This window comes from Protopterus annectens, chromosome 11.part0 (assembly GCF_019279795.1).
Source record: "Protopterus annectens isolate FY-2018-M chromosome 11.part0, PAN1.0, whole genome shotgun sequence".
Classification (NCBI taxonomy): Eukaryota; Metazoa; Chordata; order Ceratodontiformes; family Protopteridae; genus Protopterus; species Protopterus annectens.
The window spans coordinates 1,514,249,319-1,514,261,648 of record NC_056745.1 but is presented as its reverse complement, the minus strand read 5'-3'; positions in this window follow the sequence as shown (position 1 = coordinate 1,514,261,648).

Here is a 12,330-nt window from a genome sequence, read left to right as displayed (position 1 = left end):
CTGCAGCAGGTTGGCTGTAGCTATGGTGTGTGTCTATGTGCTGTGATTGACCATCATTACAGGGTTTGTTGGGTTGGTGCCTCTGAGACTTCAGACATATGTGAAGATGGCCTTGTGAGTGCCCTTAGTGGATGTGTCCAATTTGTACTCATAGTCAACCTTACAGTAATCCACCTGTGACCTAATATGCTCATTCAGTCAAACTTTGACATGATGCCCAGTAGGTGCCTACTTCTACTTTGCCCTGTACAGCCAATATAGCATTATATTATGTGCTTTGTGTATTGCTGCTGTCCAGCAAAGGAGTTTTCTCTACTTTGGTGGAGACAGGTTTTAAAAGTAAGGTTTTGCTGAGGCCATACAGCTATGTGAGTGGTTATATATCCGTTTGTAGTAGGCATGGACATAGGGTCAGAACGCAGTTGGCCACCTCTAAAATTTCAACGTGATATTCATGCTTACAATACTACCCATGTCTGTGTACTCATGCGTATTATACTACCCGTGTCTGTGTACTCATGCTTATTATACTACCCGTGTCTGTCTACTCATGCTTATTATACTACCCATGTCTGTGTATTCATGCTTATTATACTACCCATGTCTGTGTACTCATGCTTATGATACTACCCGTGTCTGTGTACTCATGCTTATTATACTACCCGTGTCTGTGTACTCATGCTTATTATACTACCCGTGTCTGTGTACTCATGCTTATTATACTACCCATGTCTATTGTACTCATGCTTATTATACTACCCATGTCTGTGTACTCATGCTTATTATACTACCCGTGCCTGTGTACTCATGCTTATTATACTACCCATGTCTGTGTACTCATGCTTATTATACTACCCATGTCTGTGTACTCATGCTTATTATATGACCCATGTCTGTGTACTCATGCTTATTATACTACCCATGTCTGTGTACTCATGCTTATTATACTACCCATGTCTATGAACTCATGCTTATTATACTACCCATGTCTGTGTACTCATGCTTATTATACTAAACATGTCTGTGTACTCATGCTTATTTTACTATCCATGTCTGTGTACTCGTGCTTATTATACTACCCATGTATGTGTACCCATGCTTATTATACTACCCATGTCTGCGTATTCATGATTATTATACTACCCTTGTCTGTGTACTCATGCTTATTATACTACCCATGTCTGTGTACTCATGCTTATTATACTACCCATGTCTGTGTACACATGCTTATTATACTACCCATGTCTGTGTACTCATGCTTATTATACTACCCATGTCTGTGTACTCATGCTTATTATACTACCCATGTCTGTGTACCCATGCTTATTATACTACCTGTGTCTGTGTACTCATGCTTATTATACTACCCATGTCTGCGTACTCATGCTTACTATACTACCCGTGTCTGTGTATTCATGCTTATTATACTATCCATGTCTGTGTACTCATGCTTATTATACTACCCGTGTCTGTGTACTCATGCTTATTATACTACCCATGTCTGTGTCAGGGCAATGACACCACTAGTAGCTGTAGAGGTGTAACTCTGTTGGATGAATAGAAGCAAAGGTTCCACACGTGCACAGCATTTACACATTATTCACCTGAAGTTATGCATCCCATGACAGTTATGAAGCAGCCAGGTACACCTACCCATACATACATATGCACATTTAATACCTGCTATACATTTCTGTTCTATGTCAGTATGGCACACTGTAATGACATTCTTGCTGCTCAGTCAGTCATGTCACCCTGTTAGGATCAGACATAGGTTCATAGGTTTATAGGTAGGTATTAGGCTATTGACCCTGGGGCCTATATAAGCCTAGCCAAAAAGGTAACCTGGCTTTCGCTACCCAAGAAAATTATTTTCCTGTGCTCCTGTTGAGCAGAGCCACAGAAGTGATCCCTGGGGTGAATTTCCTATCTCCCATCCATTCATCAAGAATTTTCTTGAAGAGTGCTAATGAGGAGCTTTGTTTGATATAGATAGGTAGTTTGTTCCAGAGTATGGGTAGTCTCTGGGACAGGAATCTATCCCCCCAGCATGTTCTGTTTATTGTGGTGATAAGGTTTAGATCCCTAGAGCGTGTAGCTTGGAGGGATTGGGATTTCTTTAAGTGGAGCATGTCCAAATGCTCTGGGTTTGACATAACTTTGTATGTTTGGCAGAAATCGCCTCTGAGTAGGCGATATGCGATGGAGTAAAGCTGGAATTTTTTGAGACAGTCTGCACAGGGCATCTATTTGAGGCTAGTGATCCTCTTTGTGAGGTATTTCTAAGGCCTTTCCAGTTGTTGTACATGTCTTGTGAGGTACATACCAAAAGGGGCACTGTATTCTATAATGGGTCTAATGAGTGATGAGTAGAGGGGAACAATGACCTCTTTTTTCCTGGATGAGAAACCTTTTGTGATAAGGTGTGCCACTTAGAAGGTTTTCCTGACTACTGTGCCGATGTGATTATCAAAGGAGAGACTACTGTCCACCTGTGTCCCAAGGTCTCTTATCACACTTTCTGTGTTAAGTGGACTACCGCCTATGTGGTAGTTCATGGGTACAGAGTTTTTTACCAAAAGGGATGACAATGCACTTTTTGGCATTGAGCTTGAGGCCATGGCTTTGACACCAGGCATCTGTCTCAGTGAGGCCCTTTTGTAGGATGTCCACATCATTAGGAGTTTTGATTATGGCTCCTAGTTTGCAGTCATCTGAGAACTTCATTAGCCAAAGACCTTCTGTGTTAGCCTGTACTTCAGAGAAGTAGATACCAAACAGGAGAGGACCCAGGACTAAACCCTGTGATACTCCACTTTTCACTGGTCTGAAGTCGGATTTGGAGTCTGCTACTTTCACAGTGTGGATTCTGTTAGTGAGCCAGTTGGCAACCCATCTTGTGAAATAGGGATTTATACTAAGCTTAGTGAGTATATCTGTAATTCCAGAGTAGGGGATGGTGATGAAAGCCTTGCGAGATCTAGATAGGCTGTGTGAACCTCCTTACCCTCATCTATGGCTTTGTTGACCGCTTCAAAGAAGTCTATCAGATTAAGGAGACATGATCTGCCTTTTACAAACTTGAACTGGGTGTGGTCGAGAGTTTGGAGATTACCAATGTCATTGTTTATAAGTTCCATGATGATACGTTCCATAGCCTTGCAGACCAGGCTCATCAGGCTAATGGGGCAGTAATTGCCAGGGTCGGTGGTAGCTCCCCCTTTGTGGACTGGGATAACCATCACTGTGCGCCATTCAGTGGGCACAAAGCCTGAGGAGAGGCTATAATTGAACATGGTACTTAGGTGGGGTGCCTGTTCATTCTGTAGTTCGTGTAGAACACAGCCTGGGATGTTGTCAGGTCCCACTGATGTTGTGTTCTTGGCTTTGGAGAGTGTGTTTTTTACCTGTGCAGCTGTGATTACAGGAACTTTGCATTTTTCCAGTATATAGATGGGCCCTTTAAGGGGTGAGAGGGGGGTAAAGGTAGCACTGAACCAATCTGACAGGATGTTGGCAATATCAGTTGGTTCTGTATATTTAGTGCCATTGTGCTGTAACTCAGAGCAGATCTGAGTGTTGCCATTGAGATTCTTGACATAGCTATAGATTGTTTTGTGGTTGTCATTAGAATCAGTGCCGATTTTGTTTTCATAACCAGTTTTGGAGAATTTTATGAGGGATCTCAACTTCTTTCTAAGGCTGACCAGGGAGTTCCTCCAATCATAGGATTTTACTCTTTTTTGCAACAGTTTCTTTCTTCTGTTGTAGAGTTTATTTATGGAAGGGGACCACCAGATTGGCTTCCTTTTTATTTGGAGGATAGCATCTTGGTTCTGTTAAGGATTGCATGATCCATGCACTCGTGTAAGTGCTTATAATGTGAATTTGTGTAGGATTCAGCAGTCGTACCTCTATTTTCCATCTGCATGGGTGTCATGAATTTTGCCACTTCTGTCTTAAGAAGTGTGAAGTTGGCTTTGGAGACATTTTTTTGTGGTGGCTTCCCTAATAGGGGGTGGGGGTGGGACGTGGATGTCTAGGGTGATTAGCTTGTAGTCGGATCTGACCAACAAGGAACTGACTTCTGGTGTGGAACACTGGTTGCCCATGTTGGAAATTACCAGGTCTAGGATATTGCTGCCCCTGGTGGGGGTGTGGATAAGTTGATCCAAGGCATTGGAATTCATGAATTCCAGAAAACGTTGAGCAAAAGAGTTAGTACAGTAGTAGTTTTCCCAGTTAATGGTGGGGTAGTTGATATCGCCCATTATTAGGGTGTCAGGTTGTACCCTAATATTTTCCAGTGTATCAAGAAATGAGGAGTTGGAATCCTGGGGCATGGTGGGGGATATGTAGCAAGCTACAATTTGGATTGCAGTCTTGCTCAGAGTTAGTTGCACTTGGATAATCTCAGATGCATTATGCTGAGCAACAAGTCTGGAGGTGTGGATATCCTCAATGATAATGGACATGCCTCCACCTTTAGTGTTTCGGGCCACGTTTGGTGGCTGAAAAGTGTGGTATAAATTATAGCCTGGTAATGCAGGGGTTCTGTCTGGAGCCTTGAACCCAGTCTCTGTCACTGCACAGATGTCGATGTTCTCCATTTTAAGGAGTGCCTCAAGTGAGTGCATTTTGTGGTTTAGACTTCTAGCATTGAGTAGCATTACCCTCAGATTTTGCTTGCTTGTACCTGTTACAGCGGTGAATTTGTCATTTGAACCTTGCCTAAAAAGGCATTATAGGGGTTGCAAGAGCCTTAGCCAGTATCCGGAATCCCAAGGGCAACAGGTGCAGGCCATCTCTGGCAAGGCATCGTGGTCTGTTGATCATGTCATCCCAGGCAGACAGATACTGGATCCCCTTAGAATGACATCAGAAGCTTAGCCAATTGTTGAAGTCAATCATTTTGTCCTTGTACTGTGGTATCTTTCTGGGTGATGGCAGGATGCTACTCAGGGCTAGGGTCATACCTGCCTGGGCTACAAGATCGGACTGCTCCTCCATGCCTCTTTTCAAGTAGTCCAGGGAGGTACATCTCAGGTCATTCACACCAACATGGACAATGACAGAGTCATATTTGTACTTGTTGTGGTGACCTGAGTGCATGCATTATGTGGTGGATCCTGGCACCCAACAGGCAGCTTACAGTAACTTTCTTTTTGTTTAGCCTTGTGAGTGGAACATCAGTATGCCTGAATATAGAGTCACCTTTGACTAGAGTGTTGGGTACGTTGTTATGCCTTATGGGCTGTGGTTGAGTGGCACACTGACTTTGTGGGCTATGTGTCATTTGGGTTGTGTTGGGGGGGGTGGAAGTTGATTACGTTTCTGCTTTGGAGGTCCCTGTTGCTTGAGCAGATTTTTACTGAGAGCCACCGTGAATGTAGGTGTGTGTTTTGTATTTCTATGTGTGTGTTTTGGTGCTGTAGGTCTTGAGAAACTATGTGATGAGTGTGGTGTGGTTCAAGTGTTTACCTTCTCCTCTTGACTGTCTAGTCCAGTCTTGGGTGAAGAGAGCTTTGCTTCCAGTTTGCCTATATAAGTGTCATACTCACAACTGTAGTACAATGCACATACATGGTGAGCTATGGGCCACAATTAGTGACACTTACTTCATACTGCTGTAACACACATATGTCATAGTGCAGTAGCCTTTGCATTCACAGACATACCCTGGAGGATGTCTGATACTCATATGGCAGGCAAAGAGGTGAAAGGCTTGGTGTGTGGTAGTGAGGGTAGGGACTGTTAATGTTGTGAGTACGACTGGTATGGTGACAGAGCTAGCTGATATGCTGGACAGAGGAAAGATGGATATACTGTGTGTGCCAGAGACCAGATGGAAGGGGTGTACAGCTGTGTGTGCAGTTGTGTGTATCAGAATCAGGTACAGATAGCTCTATCATGGTGTGTATGGGAGGGAAAATGGTATAGGGGTTAACCTGAAGGAACATTTTTGCCAAGAGTGTTTGTGGAGGTGATAAGAGTGTGGGGTAGAGTGATGTTCAGGAGGCTGGGTATTGATGGTGTAATGTTGACAGTTGTTAGTGCATAAGCTCCTCTAATTGCACGTATGATGGATGAGACAGATGTACTTTGGTGTGGTTGGATGAAGTAGTGATTCTTGTACCCAAGAGTGAGTGAGTGGTGATTGGAGCAGATTTCAATGGGCATGTTGGTGATGGGGACAGAGGGGATGCAGAAGTGATGCGTAGGTATGGTGTTAAGCAAAGGAATGCAGACGGTGAGATGGTGGTAGAGTTTGCAACAGAGGTTGGACATGGGTGTGGTGAATACATAGTATTACAAGACCAAGGGGCATAGGGTGACATACAAGAGTGGAAGAAGATGCACACAGGTGGATTATCTCCTTCGCAGGTGGGCCTGTTTGAAGGGGATTGGAAACTGTAAAGTGTAACAGTGGAAAATGTAGTTAGACAGCATTGAAGGTTGGTCTGTGGGATGACATTGGTGATTACAAAGAGGGGGAGGAGTGTGAGGGCCGCACCATGGATCAAATGGTGGATACCGAGAAAGGATGATTGTGAGGTTCAGTTTAGGGAAGAGTTAAGACAAGCAGTGGGTGGCAGTGAAGAGTTAGCAAATATCTGGGTAAGTACATCTAAGCTAGTAAGGGAAATGAGTAGAACAGGGCTTGGTGTAACATATGCACACAGGAAGAAGGACAAGGAAACCTGGTCGTGGCATGAGGAAGTACAGGGGAGTATACTGAGAAAGATCATGGCCAAGGAGAAGTGGGACTGTCAGATAGATGCAGAAAGTAGGCAGGGAGATGGGGTGCATGGCAAAGAGAGTGTTAGCAAAGGCTGAGGATGGGGCATCTGAAGGGTTGTATGTAAGGCTGGACACCAAGGATAGAAAATAGGACCTGTACCAATTGGCTTCACCAAGGCATGTAGCTTTGAAGGATGTGCAGCAGATAAGGCTGAGAAAGGATAATGGTGGAACTGCACTCACTAGTGAGGAGAGCATGTCGAGCAGGTGGAAACAGTACTTTGAGGGGCTGTTGAATGAAGAGAATGACAGAGTGAGAAGGTTGGATGATGTGGGTATGGTGAATCAGGATGTGCAATAGATTATCAAGGGGAAGTAAAGATAGCTATGAAGTGGTTTAAGAATGGAAAGGCTATTGGTCCAGATGACATACCTGTGGAAGCATGGATGAGTTTATGACAAATGACAGTGGTCTTTTTAACTGGTTTACTGTAATCTAAGAAAGTGAGAGGATGTGTGAGGAGTGGATAAAATGTGTTTGGGTACTGATTATGAAAATAAGGGTGCTGTGCAGAGCTGTAGTAACTACAGAGGGATAACATTGATCAGCCACAGCATGAGGTAATGGTAAAGGGTGGCAGAAGCTAGGTTAAGAAGGTAGTTGAGGATTACTGATCGGCAGTATGGTTTCATGCCAGGATAGAACAGTACAGATGCAGTGTTTGCACTGAGAGTGTTGATGGGGACATACAGAGAAGGTTGGACATAGCTGCATCGTGTCTTTGTGGACTTACAGGCAGCATATGACAGGATGCCTATAGAGGAGTTGTGGTATTCTATGAGGTGGTCAGGAGTGGTGGAGGAATCTGTAAGAATGATACAGGATATGTACAAGGCTAGTGTGACAGCAGTGGGTTCTGCATTGGGAGTGACAGGTGTGTTTAAGGTGGAGGTGAGAGCACATCAGGGATCATCTTTGAGCCTTTTCTTATTTGCAGTGGCAATGGACAGGTTGACAGACATGATCAGACAGGAGTGCCCCTAGACTGTGGTGTTTGCAGATGACATTGTGGTTTGTATTGAGAGTAGGGAACAGGTTGAGGAGGCCCGGGAGAGGTGGAGGCATGGCCTAGAGGGGGAGGAATGATGGTCAACAGGACTAAGACAGAATATATGTGTGTGAATGGGAGGGAGGATGGAGAAATAGTGAGAATGCAGGGAGTATAGGTTGCTAAGGTCGATAGGTGAAAATACATGGCAACAACAGCTCAGACTAATTGCGAGTGTGGGGAAGAGGTGATGACGTGTGTACGGGCAGGATGTGTGTGGTGGGGAAGAGTGTCATGTGTGATTTGTGACAGACAAAAATTATTATGAGTGATAGGGAAGTTTACAAGAGGTAATGAGACCAGCTATTTTATATGGTTTGGAGACATTGGCATTGAAAATAGAGGCACAAGTCAGAGCTGGATGTAGCAGAGTTACTGATGGTATGATTTGCACTGTGTGTGGCCTAGCAGTGTCACAGTCAGTATTATGCAACACACACACTCCAGTAGTGGTCATATGTGAGCCATCCTTTCCTGGGGTAACTCAGGGCCCTGAGCTGCATTCTTTGTCACTGCACTGCAGACAAACACAGTTTCTATGGCCATAGGTTCTGCTCGGCAATATATCAGTACAGAGTGTGTTATTGAGACATAATATTGCTTGAACATCCTATTTTCCATGTTTACATGCCCCCTACTACATTCCGTTACAGGACTGATTGTTTGACATAGCTGTGTTTATTTGTTTTCAGTTCAGTTGGTATACTGCATCAGTCTCAGTGTCTGTGTGTGTCTCTGTGTATGTGTGTGTGTGTGTGTGTGTGTGTGTGTGTGTGTGTGTGTGTGTGTGTGTGTGTATATGTATGTGTGGGTGTGTCTCTCTCTAGCTGTCTCTGTGCCTGTAAGACAGATGTAGGATATACATCTGTTTTTTATAGGCAGCATCTTGCCATTAGTAGGTAATGCTCATAAGCACCTGATGGCCTGTGCACCACTTGAAGTCCCCCACTTGCTAATTGCATGTGGAACAGCTGTGGTATCATTCCCATACCCAATAACATGTAAACACACTCCTATAATTGAGTACTTCATGTTGGTGTTGCCCCTTTTTCCTTGCCTGGGAGGAGTACTTCATGGAGGTGTGTGTGACAAACAGCATCACAGAGTGTAGTTGGGAATACCTCTTACGACAAACACTGTGGAGGCAGCCCAACAAACTGAGTGAAAATGTTCCAGACATAGGGACAGAATGTAAGTATTGCTGTTATACAGTTGAACTAATGCTAGTTTGACATGGTTTGTGTGGATATGGTTGCTCTACATGAATTTAAGTCTCATAGTGTTATGTGGTTGAAATAACTTACAAATATTGGCTGTCTGCAGACTGGTCAGAGTTTGGACTCTTATATTTGGTGAGTTACTCACACATTTTTTGGCCTTGGAAATGCAGTAGCATACTCTGAGGATTGCACTCAGTAAATGGTAACATCCATGTGTGCTTCTGACTTTATATCCCTCAGAACAGATATGTTACAACAACCCTGTTACACCAGCAACTTTCTCAGTTTATGACAGCAATATGTCAATAATGCCCCTGTGTTTGGGCCTCTGCCCCCACATATGTCAGTCTTTGTCTGGATGTCATGCTGTAAGAGGTGTATAGCTCTAGTATATCATTATATAATGACTTCATTCCAGATCTCACCCCAGTGATGTATCAGACTGCCAGACATGTTATGTGTAGAAGGCCTTATATACGAGGATGAAGTTTGGATGCTCTGTGGGACTCTATACAGTTGAGAGGACTGTGTATTTCTAGCAATTGTTGACAGACTATCAGGATTGTGTAGCATTGTATTGTGAATGTGTTATTTGACCTGTGTGTGTGGGGGTGTAGATGTAAGTGTTAAATATTTGACAAAAACTAGCCAGGATTTTTGGCAGGTCAAAAATGTAATAGTTCACAGATAGCAACATTTGATGCATCTCTGATGGTTGTTAATGCTAGGAGCATTAATAATAAAGTTTTTTTATTAGAAAATTTGCTACGTTTCCACAAGATTGATGCTGTTATAGTTTGTGAAACATGATTAAAGAACAATGACTGGAAACCAGTTCTATCAGTGTATAAATGTTTTTAATGTAACAGACATTCTAACAACAAAATCAGGTGGAGGTGTTATGATAGGGATTAAAGATAGCTATGAGACTTATGATTATTACATGTTCAATGACTGTATCTGTAACAATAAAGACAACCCAGGAACACATAACAATTGTTGGAGTGTACAGACCACCAAAGTCAAGTGCAGATGACCTAGAGAAATTCATACATTTCTTACATGAAACACAGGAGGGAAGAATAATACTAGCTGGGGACTTAAATTTACCAGAAACAGACGAGTAATATTGATTCAACATTAGTAAAGAAATTATTCAGAGTATATTCAAGAACAACAAATGCTTCAGATTGTAAAAAAAACATACCAGGGGACGGAATATACTAGATATTTTTTGTGTTTCCAAAGAAATTACTGTAACTTCGTCAGGTTTTAGCATCATTGATGTGTAGTGATTATGGGGTCATAAAGGTTAATTTGTTGCTAGATAATTCTGCCAAACTGAAATCTAAGCCAATACACAGAAGGTTAATTAGAGATTATAGGGAAGCAAAACAGTTACTATATAAAACTAACTGGAGTGAGGGTTTCAGTGGAAAAACTGCAGACGGAATGTAGAAGGTTTTGAAAGAGAAATTGTTTGACTGCAAAAAGTCAAAAAAATGTTTAACATCAGGATCTAGGCATGCAACATCAGGGGGGCATATTTCCATAAGAACAAGATACCTGATTAAGGTGAGAGACAAAAAATGTAAGAAATGGAAGAGATGTCAAACTACAACTTTGAAAACTGAAATAAACAAGCTGGACAAGCAGATTAAGCATAGTGTTAGACAAGATCAAGAAAAGTTTGAAGAAAATTTATATAAAGATATTGAGCATAATAGGAAACCTTTTTATAGATACATAAGATGTGGAAGGAGTAAAGATACACAAATTGATAAACTGTGTGCAGATTCTAAAATTTATTCTCAGACACAACAGATTATAGATATATTTACAAAATCTTATGCAAAACAGTTTGGCTCCACAAAAGAGGTGGTAAGTTGCTCTAGTGACATCCAGGTAGCCCCAGATACTGGAATCAAATTAGATTATATTGAAAAAGAACTGTGCAAACTGGATCCAAACAAAGTGCAGGGAGGAGACGGAATAAGTAACAATGACCTGAGAACACTTAAGCAAGAACTTACACTGCCATTACATCTATTATTCACTAGGTCATATAAATATGGGGAGATTCCTCAAGATTGGAGACATGCACTTATTCAACCTGTCTTTAAGGGAAACGGGAGTAGAACAAAAGCAGAATCATATAGACCCTTAAGTCTATTTTCATGTTGTGGAAAAATAATGGAGAAGGTAATACTGTATAAATTATTGTCAGACCTGGATAGGTTGGGACTTGAAACTATATATCAGCATGCATATGTTGAAAATAGATCTATTACAACCTGTAACATGATGTTCTATAAAAATATAATAACAGCTATGAATGAAAAATTGTGCTGTGATGCAATTTATATAGATTTAACTTCAGTATTTGACAGGGTCATGCACAAAACACTGATCAATAAATTAGTACAACTAGGTATTGATGTACTGTTGATAAGATGGATAGCTGCATGGCTTACAGATAGGACATGGCAAGTATCACACACCAAATGGACAGGTGAAATCCTTGGTTACAGTCAAGGTCTCCCACAGGGCTCTGTACTAGGCCCTTACTTGTTTAGATTGTATCTTTCAGACCTTACTTTTTCATCTGAGGTGTTCTGCAGTCTATATGCTGGTGACCTGAAATTGAGTAAATTGATTACAAGTGTTACAGATAAGGCATGTCTGCAAAATAATTTGACTAAATTGACCATTTGGGCACAATAGAATAATATGTTGATAAATACATAAAAAACTAAGCATGTGAGATTTGGGAGACATAAACTGAAAGGTAAGTATTTAATATAGCACACAGTGATTGAAACTCTAGACTCATTTAAGGACCTGGTTATATGGGTAGATTCAGCTATGAGTTTTGCTAATCATATCAACCAATTGGCTAATGGTAGTTATAAAACTATAGCTTGTATATAAAGATTTATAAAGTCTAGGAAATCAAATATAATGAAGTCATTGTTTGTTAGTTACATTAGACCCAAACTTGAGTATGGAATAACAATATGGAAACCCTATAGGAAAACAAGCATGGATAAACTGGACATATACTAAGGGTATCCATGGATGTGAAAATCTAAGTTATTATGAAAGACTAAAATATCTGAACTTGTACAGTGTCTCTTACAGATATTTAAGAGGATATTTTATTCAGGTATATAGGGCATTTAGGGACAACTGCCTCTGGGAATGTTTGGGGTTATCAAAAAGTACTAGAGAATCATCATATAACCTATGAAGAACATTCT